We start from the raw sequence: 24,396 nt of genomic DNA, 5'->3' as shown, positions 1-24,396 counted from the left end.
GAGGACCCCTTTACAACCTTAAAAATGATCGAGGACCCCAAAGAGTTTTAATTATGTGAGTCACTATCTTCTTATATTTAGTTTATCAGAAATTAAAACAGATTTTAGAAATATTTATTAATTCATTTTAAAATAACAATAATAAATCCATTGCATGTTAATACCCACAATGTACTTTTACCAAAAGTTACTATATTTTTCAAAAAAAAATATTAGTAAGAAGACTAACATTACTTTATATTTTTTGTAAATCTCTCTGATGTCTGGCTTACTAGAAGACAGCTGTGTTCTCCTTTATGCTTCTGTATTTGGTCTATTGTGATATCACACATTGTGTAGCCTCTGGAAAACTCCACTGTACACTCATGAGGAAATGAGAGTAAAATGGCAAACAACTTCTAAGTATTATAAACTAGTGTTGATTTGTAGACCCTCTAAAAGGGTTTCAGGGAGCCCTAGAGGTGCTCAGACTATAATCTGAGAATTGCTGCATTAGGATAATTACAAATATATTGATTCCAGTGTAGCAAAAATCTATTATGTGTAGACAGGAAGTGGGTTTTGAATTGGGAAGTATAGATTAGAACCAAACCATGAGGGGGTGCTAGCCAAGTTAGGGAATCGAGATGTCATTCTGAAGGAATTGAGGGACCATAGATGTCCTTCAGCTTGGTCAGAGCTTTGCGGGGGCGGGGGGCAGAATTAGTCTGTCAATAAATGAGTAGGATGGCTTGAAGGGAGTAATGCCAACCAGTAAGAATACTGTAAAGAGGCAGTGGATCTAGACCTCTTAGGATTTAGTGAAAAATAAACGTGTTAATTTATATAAAATGCATAGAACAAAGCCTGCTCCATAGTAAGAACTGTTAGAAGCACTTATAGCAGGGGTGGCTGGCTGGCTCACTCGACAGAGCCTGCAACTCTCAATCTCAGGGTCTTGAGTTTAAGACCCACGTTGGGTGTGGAGCTACTTTAAAAAAAAAGTACTGGTAGTAGTTGTAGCAATAGGGCTATGGCTACCATTACTAATATTCAATAATCAGCGAAAAATTCCAGAACTAGGAAGAATTAGAGAGACATTTTGCAATAGGATGTAGTTTGTTAATAGGACGTAGTTGCTGATTGGATGTCGGGGTGAGGAAACTGAAAATGTTAAGTTAGTGATTTTTTGCCATTTGGCTACTTTAGGGACCCAGGTAGTATTTTGACAAAGAGTTTATTCTCAGTAAATATTTGAAAGGACTGAGGGTGAAGGGAGGCATGGAAAGAGGTGAAGAAGCCCTTGGGGCAAGGAAGATGACGTCTGTTGGTTTTGGTGTTGAGATGCCTGTGGAAAATACACATGATGAAATCCTTAAATAGATAAAACACAAGACCATACACGATGAGTTCATGTCCCTCCTGTGCATTTTAAAAATATATTTGTTTATTTTTGAGAGAGAGAGAACGCACACAGTAGCATATATAAGCAAGAAAGGGGCAGAGAGAGAGAGACAGAGAGATTCCCAAGCAGGCTCCACGCTCAGCACAGAGCCATACAAGAGGCTCTTGAAATCATGACCTGGGCCCAAATCAAAAGTCAGATGCTTAACCTACTGAGCTACCCAGGCACCCCCTGCTGTGCTTTAAGCTCCTCAGAGGGTTTTCATCACACCTTGGATTTTACTCTAATTTCCTACAATAGCCTACAGGCCCAATGTGTTAATGGTTCTCATTACCCTTCCAGTTTCATCTTGGGCCATCCTCCCTTTCCATTACTTGGATCCAATATGTCAGATCCTTGAGCGCCCCCCTCCCCACCCCAAGCTGTTTCCCACCTTAGGGTATTCACACTACTGTTCCCTGTTTTGCACTGCACCACCCATCACACCACCCCTTCATATAGCTGGACTGTTGAATCTGCTGAAATGTTACCTGCTTGAGAGCCCTTCCCTGATCATTCCATCCAAGTGAGTCTCCCTCCCCTTTGCATTCTTTTCTCTCATCAAATCCTCTTCATTATCTTCACAGACAGCATTTCATGACGAGACTTTCTCTTTCATTCATCATCACTGGCATAGTGCCTAGGGAAGGTCCTCAGATAGAATGTGTATTTGTTTCATGAGTGAATAAATGGGATTCAGGAGATAGAGTGAAATAGAGAGTGAGCCTTAAAATGTAGGGGAGGTCTGTGCTTTGGTTTGAATTTGTTTGATATTTTAACACCATTAAGCCACCAATCTTTATTGGGAGATTCTTCATCATATTTGACTTCAAAATTGTGTGTACCTCAATCTGTGTGACCTCTTCAGTTGTATTTACCCATGTTGTCTGCTGGAATAACCTTTGAAAGTTGTGAAGGTGGCAACAAGGACATAACGCTCCCTTAGAAGAGACCGTAGCCTACCCCTGCCCTAAAGTCTCAGTAAAGGATGGCTCTTCCTGCTTCCACACTGCAGCTTCTTCACCCTGTAAACAACTTTGCCTTTACTCAAAGGCCTGGTGCTATCTATATTCTAGAAAAAGAGTAGCCAATTGACTCCGGTATGTTTTCTGACTTGGCCTCTTTTTCATTGGGTTGACCTATTAGCAGGTACCTTCTGGGAATTGTGAAAATAATACTTAAAAGAATCTTGATGGGCACCTGAGTTCAAGCCTCGCATTGGGTGTAGAGATTACTCTAAATAAATAAGTAAGTAAGTAAGTAAGTAAGTAGATGTTATGGCAATATATTTGGCCTCTGTTTTCTTGTAGGAAACTTTTAGAATCCTCTGTTTATCATTGGTGTTCTGAAAATTCAAGAAAATCGTGCATTTGTAGGTCTTAAAAAAATAATCAATATAGATACCCAGTGGGTCCTTAATCTCGAAGACTCCTGTTATTCAACTGGGGGACATTCTCTTCAAGTATTTTTTTAAATAATTTCTTTCCTTTTGATTTCCTAATCAGAAAAGGAGCTTTCTGGTACTTCTGATACTTCAGACTGTTTGGCTTTCTAGAATAATTTCCTAATTTTATTATCTAATACTTCCTTTATCTTTTTGTTCTACTTCCCACCCCACCCCCAGCTTTATTTATTGACAAATAAAACTTGTATGTATTTAAGGTGCACAAAGCAATGTCTTTATATAAGTATACATTGTGAAATGATTACCCCAATTAAATTAATTATCAAACTAATTAACATATCTATTATCCCATACTTTGCATGTGTGTGGTAAGAGCACTTAGGATCTACACTGTTGGCGAATTTCATGTATACGGTACACAATTGTTAACTACAATCACCTAGTAGTATAGCCACCTACTGCTTGCTCCAGAACATATTCATCTTTTTTTAAATTTTCTAATATGTTTTTATTTTAGAGAGGGTGCACTCAAGTGGGGGGGAGGGGCAGAGGGAGACAGAAAGAATCTCAAGCAGTCTCCATGCTCAGTGCAGGACCCAACACAGGGCTTGATCCCAAGACCCTGGGATCATGACTTGAGCCAAAATCAAGAGTCACATGCTCAGCCAACAGAGCCACCCAGACCGGCCTGAACATATTCATCTTATAACTGAAAGGTTTTACCCTTTGATCAGTATCTCTCCTGTTCTCCCACCTGCTCCCCCCCACCCCGCTGCCCAGTGTTGGGTAACCTCTCTTCTTTATTACTACATATATATATATATATACCTAATATTATATATAAATACATTATTTTCTTTATTCATTTATTCATCAACAGACACTAGGTTGTTTCCGTATCTTGGCTACTGTGAATAATGCTGCAATGAACATGGGAACACACATTATACCTTAGAGATAGTGATTATTTATTTTTTTGTATTATACCCAGAAGTGGAATTGCTAGATAATATGGCAGTTCTATTTTTTATTTTTTTGAGGAAGCTTCATACTGTTTTCTATCAGTTTCACATTTCCTCCCACAGTGCACAGGGGTTCCCTTTTCTCCACATCCTCATTAACACTTGCTGTTGGTTGACTTTTTAAATAATAGCTATCCTAACAGGTGTGAGATGTTAACTCATTTTGGTTTTGATTTGCATCTCCTTGTTGATTAGTGATGTTGAGCACCTTTTTATGTACCTGTTGGCCATTTGTATGTCTTCTTTTGAAAACTGTTTATTCAGGTTCTTTACTCAGTTTTAATTGAACTATTTGTTATGTTGCTATTGAGTTATAGAAGTTCCTTACATACTTTAGATGTAAACCCCTTATCAGATATATTGTTTGCAAATATTCTTTCATTCCATAGGTTGCTCTTTCATTTTTATTGTTTATTTTGCTATGTAGAGGGGCACCTGGGTGGCTCAGTCAGTCAAGCTTCTGACTTCCACTCAGGTCATGATCTATGCTGACAGCTCAGAGCTTGTAGCCTGCTTCAGATTCCGTGTCTATCTCTACCCCTCCCTTGCTCACACTTTGTCTCGCTCTCAAAAATAAATGAACATTAAAAAAAATTTTTAAATTATGGGGCTCCTGGGTGGCTCAGTCGGTTGAGCGTCCGACTTCCGCTCAGATCATGATCTTATAGCTCGTGAGTTTGAGCCCCGTGTCGGGCTCTGTGCTGACAGCTCAGAGCCTGGAGCCTGCTTCAGATTCTGTGTCTCCCTCTCTCTCTGTCCCTAACCCACTCGCATTCTGTCTCTGTCTCTCTCAAAAATAAATAAACATTAAAAATTTTTTTTAATTAAAAAATTATTTTGCTATGTAGAAACTTGGTTATTTTTGTGCTTTTGTGTTGTATCCAAAAAATCGTTGTCAACATCAGTGTTAAAGACCTTTCCCTTATGTTTACTCCTGAGAGTTTTATAATTTCAGGTCTTATGTGTAAGTCTTTAATCCATTATGAGTTGATTTTTGGGTGTGGTGTAAGAAAAGGATTCAGTTTCATTCTTTTGAATGCTGCTATTCAGTTTTCCCAACACCATTTATTGAAAAGACTATTTTCCCCTTGTGTATTCTTGGCACCTAGTCATAAATTAGTTGACCATATATGCATGGGTTTATTTCTGGGCTTTCTATTCGATTCTTTGACTTCTAACCTTCCAATGATTTAAAAACAAATTAGCCATATTTTTTTTTCATTCCATGGGTTTTTTCTTATTCTCTATGTGTTCCTTTTTTATAGCATCTTCTTCTTGATTTGTTCATTTGTTCATGATCTTCATGTCTCTTTTTTAGTGTTTCTGCAAGTGCTAATTAGTGTTTATGTTCCTCATAGTATATCTGTGTCCACCAGTATCTATTGTCATGTGTTTCTTGATTTTTTTTTTACATTGTACATTTTACTCAATTATCTAGATGGTCTTATATTGCCTAGCCATATGTGAGAATGAATCAATAGTACAGCTGAATGAACACAAATAAGATTTATCACTGGCTGCTTTCATAGTAGAGTGAGCAGGCAGGGGAATGAACTTGCATTTGGGAATCTCTAAATGCCAGAATAAAGACCCTTTCACTTTGGACAACCAACTCCCAAACTCACCATCTTAGACTACCCCAAATTACTTAAATTCTTTTCAAAGGGAAGAATCTTCTGTTTTATCCTCCCAGGGTGAAGTAGGGAGAAGAGTTAAGCGGTGGGGATGGAAGGCAGATGAATTGATTTTTCTATGGATTCTACTTCAACATTCCCTCCCTTTTTTGGCCCTGATCTTCATGTCATTTTTGGTATTCCTAAGTCCTGAACCTCTCCAGGTTTCTGCAAGGTAGAGGAGTGCTCTGTTTGGTCTGGTCACATCTCCCCTTCATTGTCATTATCCTTCTACCTACTTTTCTTCTCCCAGGAACATGAAATCCATAGTCCTCCTAATAGTCTCTATACTATATAGTCTCTTCATTGTTGTGAGGTCACATACGCTTTGTTCCTTTACTGTCATTTAAAAGACATCTTTGGAAAAAGAGATGATAAATACATTGTCAGTTCACTGTTATCCTTTCTTTCTTTCCCACTTTTCCTAAATCAATGAAAACCATTATCTTCTTAAAAGACAAAGCCAGGGCACCTGGGTGGCTCAGTCTGTTAAGCATCTGACTCTTGGTTTCACCTCAGGCCATGATCTCACGGTTTGTGAGTTCGAGCCCCGTGCCAGGCTTTGTTCTGAGAGTGGAGAGCCTGCTTGGGATTCTCTTTCTCCCTCTCTTTCTGTCTCTCCCCTGCTTGCACTCTCATTCTCTCTCTCTCTCTCAAAATAAATAAATAAACTTAAAAAAAGACAAAGGCAGCCTCCCTCATTTGGTCTACTTCTACATTTGGCAACTTTGTTTTAAAGTAGAAAAGCTTTCTTTGGGAGTTTGAACCTCCACTTTTCCCCAATCACACAGAATTTCTCTGGTTTTTTTTTTTTTCGTTACTAAATCCCCCTTTTGCCTTTAAATCTTGGAATATTTCAGTACTCAATGGATAGGTATATACCATTTTGAGTAATAGAAAAGTAAATCATCAAAAAACACAGGAAAGGACTTTAAAATGTTTTTCAACAATTAGAAGTCCAATGATTTCTTTATAGTTTCCTAAGCTACCACCATCACAGGACACTTCGAACTGAACAACATTTTTGAGAGAAAACTCATTCTGATAATGGTTTAGATGTTTTCTTCAAGAAAACAAGAAATATGGATTACATATAGATTTTTGATTTTTTGAAAAATATTAAGTGTGTACTTACTGGATAAAAGAGCTTAAACAGAGATTTCCTTGGGAAAATGTAAATGGACCCCTTATGGAGCCATTGGTTAAGAGTCAAGTAAAACTGGGTTCAAATCCCGGATCTGATCCATTCTACTTGCTCTAACTTAACATCTCCGAGTCTCAGTTGCCTCAGTAGTAAATGGTACTACTGAAACTTCCCTTGTGGGGTGGACACGAGAGAGAGAAGTAATGTGTACACAAAGACATAAGCACAATGTCTGACAGTTAGTAAGCACTCATCAAATGGCTGCTGAGGTGATCATGAGGTAAACAACCTTTAGAAAGTAATTGCTTACCATCTTCTTTAACATATGAGGAGAAGGCCCTTTGTAAACATATCCAAGGTTGGGAAACTCCACAAGCCATAGATGTAGCTTTCTTTGATTGTGTCTCTCAGGCCCCTGCCTTTGTTTAGGTTCATTTCATTTTGCTTAGTCCTGAATGTATTAGAAAACTGAGCCAGGTCACCACCTAGTCAGTACTATTTATACTCAATGAATTGGCAAACAGTAATGACTCCTCAGGATTATTTGTTTTGCCATTTTAATAATTACTTACTGGAGAAGCACTGGGTAATCTATGACATGACAGGTTTTGACGTCTCCCAATTATGTGCACGTTGCGGAATCTGTGAGTTAGATTTGTTGTCCTTTCCTGTGGTGGAGATCAGCTTGCATTTCTTATTTGCCTAACAAGGTACAGTCCAGGATCCAGCAGAGATCAGATTCTTTTGACAACATTCACACTTGTTTCAAGGGAAGCTATAAACATACAAACATATTACAAGGTGGTGTGGACATATGCAAATGTGCTAAATTTGTAAGAATGAATTTATTCACTTCAAGCATACTAGTTAACAACTACTTGTAAGCTAGGGAAAGAAAATCAGTTCTAGTCTTTCATTTAATAAACAATGATTTCCTTTCAAGCCCTATTCTATATGCAGTACTGAAATGAACCAAAAAACTGCTGATGAGACACTGTGTTTTTTTTTAATTCATGAACCCATGTAACAAACTTTTATTTTGTGTGTCAGGCACTGTATTAAGTATTGGAAATTTAATAGTGAATAAAAAGAAGACATGATTCTCTCACAGAGTTTACTGTCTCCTGAAGGAAGCAGTTACTGAATGAGCAGTCATAGACATAGATATAGAAATACAATGCAGTGAGGAGGGTAAAGGAAAGATATACAATGCCATGAGGACAACACAGTAGAGTGCCTGACTTGGTCTGCATTGGCAAGAACTCTTCCCTGCTGAAAGGAGGGCTAATCTTAAATGTGAATGATAAGGAAGCATTAACTGTGTGTGGAAAAGAAAAGAACATTCTAGGCACATACAAAGGCCCTGCAGCTGGAGTGAAAAGGTGCTTGTGGGGAATGGACAGGACAATGAATTTTGACATAGAAGACAAAGGCAAGCAGATAGTGCAATAAACCTCTAAATGCCTTCTCTTTTAATACTCCAAGCTGCCCTTTTAGTTTTGCTCTCATTCATCCGTTTATTTATTCGTTGATTCGTTCAGGAATTCAACAAATGATTACTCGATGTCATTATTCTGTCGCAGGCCCTACATTAGGTATAGGTACAACAGTAAATCCATAGTCCCAGAACGAAGATCTCACAGGAAAAAAAAAGCAATGATGCCCAGGTGCTATACAGTCACAGAGGAAGAGCATGAACCTCTGTCTGTATTTAGGAAGCTTGTGGAGTACAGGATGTGGATGAAAAACAAGGTAATTTCAAGAAGAAAAACTGTGTACAAAGGTCCAGAGGCAAAGGAATGATTGGCAAGGGTAGGGAAACCTTGAGAGGCTCATTGGAGCTCCCATTGTAGACTATGAGATCCTGATTGGATGAAATGAAGGTAAAGAAGTAGGCAGTAACCAGTCCTGAAAGGGTCTTTTTTTATTTGAGAGAGAGAAAGAGAGCAGGGGAGGGGTCAGAGGAAGAATCATAAGCAGACTCCATACTCAGCACAGAGCCAGTGCAAGTCTTGATCCCATGACCTTGAGATCATGACCAGAGCTGAAAACAAAGAGTCAGGTACTCAACTGACTGAGCCACCCAGGCGCTCCCTTACAGGGTCTTTTAAGCTGTGTTAAGAGTCTTGGGTTTTCCCCCATAAGAGTGATGGGAAGCCACTGAAAGACTGTAAGCAGGGCAGTTGCCATAATCAGATCTGTACTTTAGGGTGATTGTAATTATATAAATATGGAGCATAGAAAATTTACTAGGAAGCTACTGCAGGAATTGCTGAGAGATAATAATGGCCCAAGATAAACTAGTGGTAATATGAATGGAGAGATGGGGACAGATTTTATGGCTGCCAGGGAGCTGGAATTTATAGGAATTGTCATCTGATTAGATGTAGGGGGAAAGGAAAGTTGTTAAAAATGTCTTTTGGGATTCTGGTTTGGGCAACTAGGTAGACAGTGGTACCACTCAAAAGATAGAAAACACAGAAAAATGAGTGACTTTCTTAATCATTGTATTTCTTTATCTGTAAAGCACCATTTTGATTATCTTACAGAGTTGCCTGCACTATACTAAGAACTAAATCCCTAGCCTAGATGTTCAATAAGCATCAGCAGTTATTTTTATGTTCAAAGTTCCAGAGAAGCAGCTAACCACTGAAATTAGGAGACAATGTGGTTACCAAGAATGTCAGAGAAGACGTTACAGGGCAATTGAGCTAGGCCCCATTGGGTAACAGATCACCAGAGCATAAATGGAGGGATGACTGGTGGACAACATTTTTGGCAGAAAGCACAGCAGGCACAGGGCTCAAAGTCCTTCAAGAAACTGGAAGTGGTCCCCTGTTGCTGGATCATAGGACTTGTAAAGGGGATGGCAATAAATGAGCTACAAATTTAGGGATTATGGAAGCCTGATAAACCAAGCTGAAGAGTTGGCGTGTCACCTTACAGGCCAGCACTGGCCAAAGTTTTTCTACAGAATGTAAGTCTCTTATAGAAGGTCAATATGGTTCAATTAATGTAGAAAATTCTGGTTTAAACAAAGTTAAATTAACTTTTTTAATACAGGACTTCTCAGAGATTTTCAATGCACATTGTAAACCTACAATAGAGGGATACATCATGATTTTATTTTTTCTCAAATTCCATACCTCTTTTCCCAGAACACCGATTAACACCTCAAAAGACACGGACAGTTGGCACCATCAGGTTTTGGAAACTCTGTTCTAGGCAAAGGGGAGCCATACAAGGATTTAAAACAATGAGAGAACCTGATCTGTGAGTTACAAAGATCATGCTCACTTAGTGAGGAGGATGGATTGGAAGGGGTAAAGTCTGAAGGCCTAATGACCTTAAGAAGTTAAATGAGAGAATAAGATTGAAAATTTATACATGTCAAATAGGAGGCAGCAGCGGACGGGACATGCATGAGTTCGCACAAGTGTGTGTGTGTGTGTGTGTGTGTGTGTGTGTGTGCGTGTGTGCATGTGTGCATGTGTTCACTTAGAACAAGCCCCACCTGGTTGTTTGTAGAAGCTAGGGAAGCCTAAAAAAAAAAAAAAAAAAGAAGAAGAAGCTAGGGAAGCCTTTATCAAAAAAAATTAGGAAGCTCTTTCTCAACATGAGAAATTCTTATTCCAAAACTCTTTTGTATTTGGGATGTCTTTTGATCTTCCCATCATCCTCTGAGAGACTTTTAAAATCAGTTTCCCCAAGTGAGTGTCATAGAAGAGACTTGGCCACAGTTCATGAGCTGGTGAAAGGCAGATCCGGCCTCAGTCCTTCTCATTCCAACCCCAGGGCCATTTGCATCCGTCATGTTCCTTTTCAGCAAAGACTTGAGCTACAGGTTGAAGGATATGTAAGATTTGCATCGGTTGAAAAATAAGCAAAAACTTTTTGGTTAGGAGGAGAAATACAAGAAAAAATACAGAAGCAGAAACACACATGGCACACAGGAAGTGCCAATCTGTTGCAGGCGAGAATCTTTCTGGGCGTCACCACCATCCTTCAGGGCAGGGCCAGCTCCAAGGGCATGTGACACGTATAATTGCACAAGGTCCCATGCTTGAATTAGTGCTCTGCTGTACTCTTGAAATTCCTAATACTTTGTGAACAAAGTACTCCATGTTTTTATTCTGGATTGGGTCCCACATATTATGTAGCTAGTCCTGCTTCAGATCTCCTTCAAGCATTTGAACTGTCTATTTTACCTTTGGGGGCTGTTCTCACTCAGCTGGATGTCTCTAAATTCTTACACTGTAAACACTTACAAGTGTTGTAACAAGTTACAAGTCTTACAGGTCAACATTTGACTAGTCTTTTATTTGCACATCAATTTCAGCATTTATCTCTGCAATCAAGTTGTGAATTCCTTACCAACACTTAAGAAGGCTGGTGCTAGGGGCCCCTGGGTGGCTCAGTCGATTAGGCATCCAGCAACCAACTCTTGATTTCAGCTCAGGTCATGATCCCAGGGTTGTGGCATTGAGGCCCAAATGGAGCCCTGCATCAGGCTCAGCTCTGAGTGGGGAGCCTGCTTGGGATTCTCTCTCTCTTCCTCTCTCTCTGCCCCTCCCCTGATCATGTTCTCTCTCCCTCTCTCTCTCTCTTGCTCTCTCTCTCTCTCTCTCTCTCTCTCAAAAACAGATAGAGAGATAGATAAAGAAGGCTGGTGCTAAGCACACAGTGGGCAGGTTGTAAATGTTTGATGTTGAATGACCATATGCCTCCATGATGCACCCACTGACATGGAGAGTTTGATACTCCCTGGTAATGAAACCATGGCTTTGAGTTTGCCTAAGAAAGGTATGGGGTGGGAGGTAATGAAGCAGAACTGCCAAAACAATTCAAGGATGAGAACCGGAGAAGTGAATAAATCTGGCTACGCGGACAACAACAGAGCATATACTCAGGACAGTATGCAGTGCCTCATACCAGCAGCTAACACTGATTGGGTGTGTATTAGGTGCTCTGGATTATTTTAAATATTGTATATATATTAACCCATTTAATGTTTACAACACCTTATGAAGTAGATACTATTATTATCAGTATTTTGCAAATGAGATTTGAAGCACAGAGTGATTAAGTAAGTTGCCCAAGATTATACTGCTGGGAAATATCATAGCCAAGATTTGAACTGAAGCAGTGTGTTTCTCAAAAGTCATGTCTTTGACTATGTGCCTCTTACACTGAGCTGACCCATTTTAGAAAGGAGTCTCACATCTGGCATTACTATTAAGGGCTATATATGTGAGAGCTATTATTACTCTCCATATAAAAATATGCATGGGAGGTGATGGCACTATAATTCTAAACTTGCATTTAATTTTGGACATTTTTTTGGTCCTAGGTTTTTTTTCCCCTTCCTTTTCCTGTGCATGAAAGAGATAAAATGAGTCAGCATTTGGAAGCAGAAAGTCCTCTAAACTATGTTTTGTTTTTGTTTTTTTTCTGGGGAGAGAGTACAAATCTTCATCAAATTCTCAAAAAGGATCTGTGACTCTACAATGTTCAAGTCATTACTCAGGGCCTATTCTACTTTTCAGATACAAATTCATAAGCTTTGATTATCATACTTGGTTCACCCTTACAGCCCTGTCACATGCCAGATGGAAATTGCAGAGGTCTCTATTTGAGGCATGTTGAATATAATCATTTTCACTCTATATTTATTCCATAAATATTTATCGAGCTTTAAAACATGTACAGACTTGCTTATAAATTCAAGGTCCATCTGGCTCTTGAATTTGGCTTCTATGTCTTATCTTACTAGTATGGTAACACCTAGAGTATTAACCTTGTCCACATAACACTTTGAACTTTTCAAAAGGTTTTCCCATAGGATGAGCTAAGTTTATCATGTGATATGTCCTGTAGTTTCCAAAAATGCCCTATACGTAGAAGTTTTCTTCTCAAGAAGGAGAAAATGACAGAATATGGTAGTGTAGGGAAAGGGTGATTTGTGCTGATTCTACGTGAACGTAAAGGCTTCCTTCCCGGACTTCTGCAGGAGGATTGATGCAACCCCACCTGCATCCTTGCCTGGCCCACCTCGGGCAGAAAACTGGAGATGATGAGGTTGAAGAAGAGTATAGAGCTCTGGTATTCTCTTTTGTTCAAGGCTGGCCCCCATAACTTTTGAAGGAGAGTAATAGTAATTTCTCCCCTTGCTATTGACCTCAAAGTTCTGGGGAGTGACAGCAACTTAATTTCCCATAACTTTAGCCTCTCAGAAAAAAGTGGCATGTCCCCCAAAACAAAGGTTGAGGAAAGTCATTGTGGAATGGTGAGCATGGGAGCCAGGACACCAGGGTCCATGCTTTCAGTCTGTCACTGGGTGATTCAGGCAAGTCAGTTCTTTTCATGAAGCATTAGTTTTCTCTTCAGCGAAATGGTAGGCTAGACCTGCCATCTGTAAGATCTGTAGATCCGTAAGCCACCTTTTAATGTGAGACTTGCTGGGTATGTGTTTAGCATTACCTAGAGCTAGTCAAACTAAAAAGTTTAAGGGCAGAGTTCCCAAGACTGTCCTCACTTCCAGCATCTACTGCAAACTGGGGGTGGGGGTGTTTCCAAAACTACCTTTAGTTTTAATAATTTGCTAGGACTCACAGAACTCACAGAAAGCTATTATATTTCTGGTTGCAGTTTGTTACAGGGAAAGGATACAGATTAAAAGTAACCAAAGGAAGAGATGCCCAGGGTAGAGTCAGGGAGGGTTCTAAACTTGGAGTTTGTCCTCAGGACACATTAACCCCCCTCCAGTGATGTATGACAACATGTGTAGAGTATTGCTAACCAGGGAAGCTTAACTAAGCTTGGTGTTCAGAATTTTTATTGGAGTTCTATTATATATGATTAATTGATTGATTGATTGCTCATATGGTTGAACTCCATCACCAGGTCAATTGATAGCTCATGACCCAAATCCTCAACTCTAAATCACAAGGTCTTTCTGGTGTGGACAGTGTCCCCCCCACCCCATTAAACTGTTGAATGTGGCAGCCCCCTCCCTAAAAACAGATATAGCTATCAGGTCTGACATACGTTACTTCCCAGAAGCCTAGGGCAAAAGCCAGGCCTCTCTTTGGGCAAGGCCAAATTTTTTTTTTACTACATAAGCATGCTAGATTTGTTGTTCATTAAGATTCCCTCCCGATAGATCTTCATTACTAAGCAAACACACGTTGACTTTCATTCTTTCAAAAAGTACATTCGAGTAACCAATCTGTGCCAGGCACTGTCCTAGGCGCCAGATACAGAAAAGGAGCAAAAACATTCCTGTCGCCCTGGAAATTGGGCTCTATTGACGTGATAACCAAAGCCAAATACATATGTACAGTCAGGCAGCACTATGGGGATACAGAGTGCTGGGAAGAAGGAGTGCTATTTTATTTTATATGGTCCAAGAAGGTAGCTCAGAAAAATTGATACTGGAGCAGACACTGGAATGAGGTGAAGCTCTTTGCTCTGCTGCTGTCTGAGGGAAGGCACTCGGGACAGAGGCAACAGCAGGTGTGGAGGTCCTGGGACAGGAGTGCTCTTCCTGGTGTGTTGGGCAGACAATAAGGACGCCACTGAGCCTACCTGGGAGGCTGGAAGGCGTAGGGAAGGGACTTGAAGCGAGAGTTGGTAGTGCTTCAGGTAAGAAGCAGAGGCGGGAGGAGGGGGAGGGTGTGTGGGAAGAACAAGGACAGAGCTATAGCTGGGGCCAAATCTTAACAGCATTTTAAGAAAGTTTTACTCTGAATGTGTAGGAAGCCAATAAAGGGCTTTGAGTAGAAAAGTGACATGAAGTGATTTGCATTTAAAAGGACCATTCTGCCTGCTGCATAGAAACCATTCTGTAGGGGGTGAAGGAGGAATCACAGGCTCACTCAGCTGGCTCCTTCCAGTCTTGAAACAATCATGGTGATAAGAGATGGTGGTTGGCCCTCAGAAGCAGCAGTGGATGTGGTGAGAAGTGGCTGGGTTCTGGATGTGTTTTGAAGCTTTGCTGAGGGAAGGATGTGGGGAATGAGAGGAACCAAGTAATAGGAAGGGGGAGCCCATGGACTGGGAGTATGGTCAGTGAAATACCAGATCAGCTGTGAGTGATACGAGTCTAGAGGTCAGAGGAGACTGGTTTTCAAGATCCAAGTGTGGGGTCTTGGATGACCCCATGAGACTGGATGAGGTCCCCTGGGACTGGATTGTGGCTAGAGGAATCCAAGAACTTGGGAGTCTAGGGTATGTGTACGCGTAGACATCAGACAGTGGGTAGCAGGAGGGTGGAGAGCGGTGCTGGGAATTAGTGAGGAGAGCATGTTAGGAAGGAAGAAGCTCTCAGCTGCACACACAAAACTGTTTACATGTGTGTTAGAGCTAATGGCATATCTAATTGAGTAAAATGTTCAGAAATTAATCCACTGATCACGTGACCCCAGAATTCCATTCTCTAATCCAACGTAAAAGAATGAATCGCTCTCAGGCAGATTCCTATCACTATATCTTTAAATTTCTCCACCTTTAGTGGTCATGACAGAGTCCAGGTACCCAGCTATGGGAATCTTTTTTTTTTTTTTTTTTTTTTTGGCAGTGAAATCTGCGATTTGGCGGGAATTGAAGCCATAGGCCTGTAAGAGCCCCTATTACAGTGGCTGAATTACACATTTCTTGCTATCTATTTTATATGGTTATGTGGTGTCATTTCAGCACTTTTAGAATCTGGTTCTCTTTTTCCTCTATTAATTCAGCTTACTAGTTTTAAGGGAAAATGCAGATTGAGTTCAACTGTACTACTGTATTTAATATATGTATATGTATATGTGCATGTGTCTATGTATTTTTATCATATTCAGTTTTATTACTTTAAATATAGTTGTGAGAGTCCTTGTATTAATGTTGCTTGGTTTGATTTTAGCATGACAATCTTATTCAAGTCTTTCGTAGATGAAAATTTCTCTTTGAAGGAATACAATAAAACTCATTTTGTGAACAGAACGTTTTGGAAAACTTTATACTTTTGCTGTAGCCACTAGGCATGTGGTGTTATTGAGCCCTAGAAATGTGGCTCCTTCTGAGAGGCACTGTGTGTGTAAAATACACACTAGATTTCAAAGACTTGGAATGAAAAACAGAGTAAAATTAGATCATTAATAAATTCATATTGATTATATGTGGAAGTCATAACATTTTCGATATATTAAAGAAAATATCTTTTTTCCAACACTTTTTAAAACATTAAAAAATATTATTAAAATTACTTCACCTGCTTATTTTCACTTGCTAATGTAGTAACTGCTTACAAATGTAGCCTGCATTACATTTCTATTGGAGAGAGTAGTTTTGTGCATTTGGTAGCATATACATTTATATCCATGTCCCAATTTTCTCATGTAGAGAAAATGATTTTTGACCTTTTCAATACAAGGTTTCACCTTAAAAAGTGTTTCTTAACATTAAAAAAAAAACTTTAAAAATTTTCTTATTGCAAAAATAATACAGGTCCTAAATTTTCTTTGACAAAAATATGAACAACAAAGATAACCACACATAACCACCACACAGTACATTTATATATTGATTTTGACAAACACATATTTTTCCACAATTTTTTTCACCAGGAAAGGGGAAATTGGTTAGTATACATTGTTTTTTGACTTTCTCAACAATGTAACATAGACGTCTATCCTTGTCATTACATACCTTTAAATTTTTCCTGCGCCAATATTAGCCCAAAGGATATATCATACTCCAAGAAGCAACAGTGGCTTATGATAGCAGAGATTTTTAAATCTTTAATAACAGCTTTATTGAGATACTATACCATACAAATTCACTTTTTTAAAGTATGCAAGTCAGTGGTTTTAGTATATTCAGAGTTATGCAACCGTTGCCCTAATCTAATTTAGAACTTTTTCATCACCCAGGAGAGAAACCCCTAATCCATAAGCATTTACTCCCATTCCCCCACCCAGTCCCTGGCACCTAATCTACTTTCTATCTCTATGGACTTGCCCATCCTGAATATTTCACATAAATGGAATCATATAAGGTCTTTTGTCACTTAGTATGTTTTCACCACTTATCCATGTTGTAGCATGTATTGGTACTTCATTGCTTTTTATAGCTGAATGATAAATTCATCCCCTGGATATGTTACACTTTATCCATTTATTAGCTGATGAACATTTGGACTATTTCCACTTTGGGGCTATCCTGAATAATGTTGCATCGTGAATATTCATCTATAGGTTTTGGTGTGAACAGGTGTTTTCTATTCTGTTGGGTATATACCTAGAAGTGACATTGCTGGGTCATATGCTGTGTTTAACAATTTAAAGACCTGTCAAACCATTCATTGCTGCACCATTATACAATCCCACAAGCAGTGTGCAAAGGTTCCAATTTTGCCACAACTTCACCAACACAATAGTAAGTGATTTTCAACTTAGAGGATATTCATTCATAAGAGAGACAAATCAAAATCGCTTTCAAAAAAGAGTGACTTTGGGGTGCCTGGGTGGCTCAGCTGGTTACGCGTTTGACTTCGGCTCAGGTCATGATCTCATAGTTCGTGGGTTCAAGCCCCGCGTCGGGCTCTGTGCTGACAGCTCGGAGCCTGGAGCCTGCTTCGGATTCCGTGTGTGTCTCTCTCTCTGCCCCTTTCCTGCTCACGCTCTCTGTCTCAAAAATAAATAAAACATTAAAATTTTTTTTTCAAAAAAGAGTGACCTTAACCCACCCCAACACACACACACACACACACACAGAGTGCCAGGTTTGATTTTGGGTATCTTATTTATCTCTATCAGTCTCAGTGAAGTGGAGATAATAACAGTACTTACAAGGGCTGCTATTAGAATTAAATGAGATGATGCTAGTAAAACCCCTTGCACAGCACCTAGTACATAATATATGCTCAATAAGTGAAGTGCTAGCTATTAATATTTTATCAATGTCTCAATATTTTTCCATTATGTGTACCCACCATAATTTGCCTAGTCAATTCTATTGTTGGACATTTAGGTGGTTTCCAGTTTTCATGACCAGAAACAATGCTCTGAGAAATGACCTGATGGCTAAATTTTTGCCCACATCTATGATTATTTTCTTAGGATAAATTCTGTAAAGTGTTATTGCTGGGGCTTATTAAAGAAATTTGAAAGATATTTCCCAATATATATTCTTGTCTGAATTATGTGAAGTTTTCTTTTGAGAAAGGTAATCAGGAACTACCCCTTGAGTATTGCCAAACTGGTTTTGTAAATCCTCACCTGTACCTAACAAATATTATGCAAATTAAAACTATCTTGAGTAAGACAGCCTAAATTTAACTCCGAAACCATTGAATGAGAAAAGGTACAAGAGGATATTAGGTCTCATCCTCTCAGATCTGGGCTCTTGGATTTTTGTTCCTCTTCTCCCATTGTGTTAATATCCTAATGAGACATGTTGAAGAGTTATCAATGAAACCAGGCAGAATGGATGTTTCTGTTTTGCATTTAGGCAAATCCAGGTCCAAAGTAAGGAGGCAGTGGAGCTTGAACAGTAGAAAAGGATGATTCATTGAGAATGGGCGTGCACCTGACGTTGCTTATGTGGTCAGGTCCCTTATAGGGGCAGCCTCTTCCAATTGCATATCTAGCCTGGGGAGGATCACTCAAAGGCTTCAGTTTCCTCTGATGGATATGGGAAATCTTCACAGTAAAGGTAGGATTTTAAGACATTTAGCATTATGGCTCAAGTTTGGCTGCGTGGTGGGATGCTCTGGAATTTGACACAGATTGGGAGATTTAGTATTGAGAATTGGAAGGAACTTTGTGTAGATGGCAGGGATGGGCAGGAAGATATATCAGCGAGTACTGCGTTGCTATTAGTTGCTGGTAAATGGTTAACAATCAGCTCTCAAAGCAAACAACAAAAAACCCAAAGCCCTGATTTATATATGTTTTTTTTTTTAATTTCCACAATACAAATATCCCACCAAGGCAGATTTCAGATTTTAAGCTACCAACATGATGTCCCTCACAGCAGAGCTGGAAATAGATGTGTGTAATCGGCCCATTCGGCTCTCAATAGCCAGTATGTAGCGGTTCCAGCATGCCACTGTTTATTTGCATAAATTACTCCACTTGGATAACTGAAGGAACATTTTACTCTGTGAAATCCATTAAGTATCCAGAATCTAGATTTAATACATTTTTAGAGCAAAATGTTTTGCTTTCTTTTCCTAGGTTAAATGCCATATCAAAGGTTCCCTTATGTGGTGTTCTTACCTATGGTAGCATGCACAAAAAGGAATTATAAACCTCACTAGAAGCTCAGGAGGTTACCCACTGGACAATCAACATATAAGCCACCTGAGACAGAGAGTTGAACACTCGGTGCTTATTGATCCTAGAGAGGGATTTTGTACAATTCCACAACAGAGAAACGTGATTAGGTCTGCATGTATATAGGGTAATCCTAATTCCAAAGGACTTTGTGGCTCATAGAGGGCTTTTTGCAAGATGGTAAAATTTCCTATACCCAGTTTCTAGTTGTTCATTAAGACGGATTGATAGGTAGTGAAACTCAGGTCTCTAAGTCACTTTTGTTCAGTTAAATGATGCCCTTTAGTGCATCTCTCCAATTCTGTGCTGATAGAGACCCCCAGGAGCCACTAGGAGGGAGAAGTGGCATCTCAGCCCTAAGCAGTTAGGCTGTCTGTACAGCAACTCAACAACCCTGTGAAGGAGTTTCTATTATTTTCTTCTATTTTGCAAATACAGAGGCACAGAGATGTTAAATTACTTGCCAAAGGTCATGAAATTTATAAATGCCTGAGCTGGGATAAACCAGGACTGCCTGACACCTAAAGCCTCTATTAAGAATCTCCAGACTGGCTTAGGTCAGAGGTTTTAATAAAATTGTAGATATTTATTGTGTTAATTGGACAGGATGACCTGAAAGGTTTCAGTGTAAGGCAGCACTAACCTAACCGGGGTGAGGGTATATGACAGTGTTGGGGGAGGGGGGCCATGACAAGGGTGAGGAAAAAAAAGAACGTGTCTACATGCCCTGATGCCGAATTGTGTAATCTAAGAAGCCTGTGTATTTGTAACGGGCCTTTTTTGTGAATTCAGTCAGCCTTTCAAAGTGTCTTCTGCCCCTTTTGTAGCTTATGGCTCCCTTTACATAAACTGTAAATTAGACACTAAGTTCCATGACAGCCGACTGACTATATATTTTATGCGTGGATATTGCTGATACAGTCCCATTCTAGTGGCTGAGACAGTGGGTGCTTTTCTATTTGTTCCATACTGATGGTGGGATGATTGTAAATATCCAACAAGTAACAACAGTATGTTCTTTCCAAGATCATTCAGTCCACGATCTCATTAAATCCTCACAGTAACTTCATGAGGTAGATACTCTTTTTCTCCCTAATTTAGAGGTTTAAAAAATACCTTAGGGGAAACTTGTAACTTACTCAAGGACACAATAATAAGTGCCAGAGAATCATCAGCTTTGCTTGATATCAGAGCCTCAGCACTTAACATTATGCTATAGTCTGTTGATTGATAACGCATTTGTTGCATCTCTAAGAAAGCTCATGTTTTAAGATCGGACGAAAGAATTTCAGTTCTGTGAAGAAAGGGACTGTTTTGTTTTAACTTTATCCCCATATATTGCTCAGTAAATATTTTTGGTCCGTATACATATAAGAATGGGTAGGACAATTACTTCCATTGGAATAGGACTTACTAGAGTAGAAGATTACTGCCTCACAACAGGTTTTGTTGTTGGGTGTTGTTTGTTTTGGTTTGGTTTTGCAAGAATTTTAATAAGGATTGAGCTATAAAACCTAAATATTACAATATTTGCTGAACTGGAGAAATTCCATAATTAATTCACTGAAGAAATATTTATTTACATCCATTCAGCAAATATAATTGAGCACCTACTAAGCACCAGACATTTAATATAGGAGATATATTAGGAACGGTTGATAATAATGAGGAAACAACTATTACAGAATGTGGTGATCCATGAGGAAGACTCACCCCCCCCCACCCTCCACCAAAAAATATAAAAAGATGTAGAGACCGAAAATACCTGAGGAAGAGACTGTGGTCTGGTCATGTAACGCCTCAGTGAAGTAGGGACAGTTCAGCTGACATGCTGGAGAATGCCAAGAACATGAGGAAGGAGCTTAGGGAATGGCATGTGCAACTTTCAAAAGCTTGTGGAAAGAATTTGACATATTGGAGGACTAGAAAGTTCAGCAGGTCTTCTGAGAAATGGTCTATACTGTCCTCTTACCACCACAGGATTGTACGGGGCTTCTTTACCTTACCTTTACCCTTACCTCCTTTACCACACATCATTGTGTTCAAGCACAAAGCCAACAGTCCTTTTGGTTTTGAGCCAGGGTCTCGTCTCCATTGATCATGGGAGAAAAGAGTGGTCCACAAAGTTGAAATGTTGGAGTCAACTTAATCCATGGAGATGTCTCTGTTTTTCCGGGATCGTTGAATAAATAGAGGAGGTATTTTGCTGGAAACATGAAAAGGAAGCTTAATCTATGCAGGGGATATTTCTCCCATTGGTTAGAGTGGAAAATTACTCAAGCACAAACCTGGCCAGTGGGCCTACCCAGTTCATCATGCAGCTCTGTTCCAAGGTAGCCCACATTCCAGGAAGATAAGGGGAGAACTTGCAAATACTGTCCCAAGGTCTCCTGTCACACCTTTAAGTCATTTCAACAGAAGGCACACTGTCTTCTTACCACTTTGAGAGGAACTTAGCGTTTTCCCACCTCTGCCTGCCCCTTCCCATAACGCTGATCGGCAAGAGAAGCTGAACTGTGTAACTGCAGATGAGCCGACCACTGGAGACCTGGTGATGGGTCCAGTTCATCATGTGGAGGAACCAACCATGAGCTGAGGCTGAAGTGGTGGGTTAAATTTGTTACTGGAATTTCATTTGTGAAATTTGAACAAGTAGTCAAACAATTCTGTGAGGCTTAGCCACCAGACGAGCATAAAATGAAATCCATCGTAAGCTGAACTTCCCTTAAAAATTACATCAAAGAATATTTCTACTCTCTTCTTCATCTGGCTTTCTGGAGATGGGGACGGTGCCATTTTCCATCTGCCGGAAGCATCCACTCTCCGTGGAAATCTAATGACGATTCCCAACCTCGGTTAAAAACTTGTTTTCCCATTTTTTTGAACTGCAAATACTTCCTAAATTGTGTGAGCCGAAGCATTGTATGTATATAATTAACTCACAGGTCCCTCTGGGCTAATCTAGCTCAACTTGTGGAGTTTAACTGAGCAAGACGTTTGCTGATGTCTCTTCCTGCAGCGACACCCACTGAAACAAATACCTTCTACAAGTGGAAAAATGGGCAAATTTCTTTTCCAGTTTGGCTTTACGAAGCTGTGATGTTCATAAGTGATGTTTACTGGTTTCATAACAGTAGTGATCAAATTTTCTTTCAAGTACAGGTTTTGTAATTTTCGAAAACGTGGGGGAGAGGGTGGTGGGGGGAAGGTGGGGAATTTTGCATTTTCCTCCTAGGTGAAGCAGGGAGGCAGGCCTCTTTTTTTGTATTAATTGGATCCTCGAAGTCCCTTCAGGGTAGCCGTGGCTCTCTGTGGGCACAGGCCCCAAGGCACCTTCCCTGTTGGGAGCAAATGTGAGCGGTTCCTGCAGGGTTGTGCCTTGTTCACAAGCAAGACCTACAGCCGGGCCTGCAGCGTTTGTCCAAAACAAAGTGCAAAGGGCTAGGGAAGGTGGACTTTTCCAGAGTGACTGTGTTGGCTAGCTTCGTAAGTCAGCCCTCTGCTTCCCTCTGCCTGTGTGGACACAGACGCCCACAGTTACAAGCGGGTGTTGACTCTGTTTGGAATGGGGAAGTCGGACGTGGTGGCAGAAAAGTTCTGGCCCCTGCCCCGCTTTCTATTCCTAGCACAGGAGGCTTCAATTAAGCCATGGCAGCCCTTCTTCCCATTCTCTCCTCGCCGAGGCTTCCAACCCCAGGCCTCGCCCTTTAACTTGATTGAGGCACCGCAGACCTCGCACAGGGGTGAGCAGAAAGGGACCTGGATGCAATCTCCCTGCCTACCCAAGAGGGACCTACTTCTCTCTGCGGTGCTGAAGCGCAGGTGTCCGGAGCACGCCAGCGAGCGGGGGACTCCGGGGGCTAGAGAAAAACGCCGCCCTTGGCTGCGTGGCGCCGGAGGAGGGCGGTTGCCGGAGCGCGTCTCTGGTTTTCACGTGAACCCGCCAGCTCGCTGCTTTGCTGCCCAGGTGCCGGTTCGCGGCTGCGTGCGCCCCACTGCAGCAGAGAGCAGCCGCAGCCTCTGCCTCGGCCACCAGCGCGGCTGGGGAAGAGTCCTGGGGCTGCTGACGCGGTTGGGAGGAGCCTCGCCTTTAATGCACCAGCCGCCTCCAGCCTCCTCCTGCAGCAGCGGCAGCGGCTGCGAGTGCGCGCGTGTGGGTGTGAGGGCGAGTGCGCTGGCGCCGGCCGCAGCGCCCTGCCCAGCTCCCCGCCGCCTTCCTCACCCCCGCCGGCCGGAGCCGCCCTCCCGTGGGACCGGCACCCTGCTCCGGGCCGGGCCAGCCCGAATCCGGCCCCTGCCGTCTCGCCACTGCAGCTCGGGTCCAGAAAGGCACCATTTTGTCGCGGCCGCCCGCTCTCCCAGGGGGAGGAGGGACCTTTTTTGCATTTTGGAGCGGCTGCCAACGTGGGGAACCTGTTGGGCATCTCCCCAGCCCCGCTTGTGAGCGCCTCCCGGGCGGCGGGCGGGCCCGGACCCCTCGGGGCACGGCGCATCTTGGCACCCGGCGGCAGCGGAGCCGGGCGCAGCATCCTCGCTGGGAATTGGAGCTGGAGTGAGCGCACCGCGGGAGGAGCCGCCGCAGCCTCGGAGATCCCGAGTGGAGGAGGTGACAGCTCCATTGCCGGGTTTTTATTTTTTTTCTCTCCGCCTCCCCGTCTCCTCCTCAGGCTCGGACCATGGTGCAGTCCCACCGGCTCCCCTGCCCCCCTCTCCTGTGAGACTGGCTGCGGGGAGGGATCATGGATACTTGTCTGCCGGCTTCTGGTTCCCACGCAAGTAAGCCTGCTGTCAATGGAGGAGGACATTGATACCCGCAAAATCAACAACAGTTTCCTGCGCGACCACAGCTATGCGACCGAAGGTAACGCCAGCCCCGCCGCATTCCGCCGCTGGGGTCGGGGCGCAAGTTGCGGATCGCTGGGCTCGGCGGGCAGCTGGGCGCCGAGCGGCGGAGACTCCTCCGGGCCCGGGGCTGGGGCGGGGGCTCGGCCCGCGGGGGCAGCGGCCGGTGCGCCCCACATCCATCCGGGCTCCGCGAGACGAGCCCGGCGTTCAGCAGCAGGTGGACCCGGCGCCCACGGGAGTTAAAATGGCCCTCGGGGATTAGGCTTTTCAGGGTGGGGCTCCCGACTGGAAAAATGACCCCCTGAAGGCAGATAACCCCTCCCCCGAGATGTTTGCCGGAGTCTTGCGGGGGAGACGTGGAAGGGGCCCGGAAGGATCGTAGGTCTTCCCCTCCCTGAGCGGAATGATGTTGTGTCTCTCGGTGGCTGGAGGGAGGGCATGGTTTCATTTCCTGCCCGTCTCTCTCTCCGGCCGGGTTACCTGCTCAGACAATCAGAAGCCCAAAGGGCCTTTTGCAAAGGGGCGAGCCCCTCTCCCCTTGGAGGTGCATTAGCAAGAACTAAAAAG

The sequence above is a fragment of the Lynx rufus genome, unplaced genomic scaffold (genome assembly GCF_022079265.1).
Source record: "Lynx rufus isolate CCGP_SWC_20201006 ecotype Redwood Valley unplaced genomic scaffold, mLynRuf1.p SCAF_1, whole genome shotgun sequence".
Taxonomy (NCBI): domain Eukaryota; kingdom Metazoa; phylum Chordata; class Mammalia; order Carnivora; family Felidae; genus Lynx; species Lynx rufus.
The sequence above is the reverse complement of the archived record's forward strand: the minus strand, read 5'-3'. Positions refer to the sequence as shown.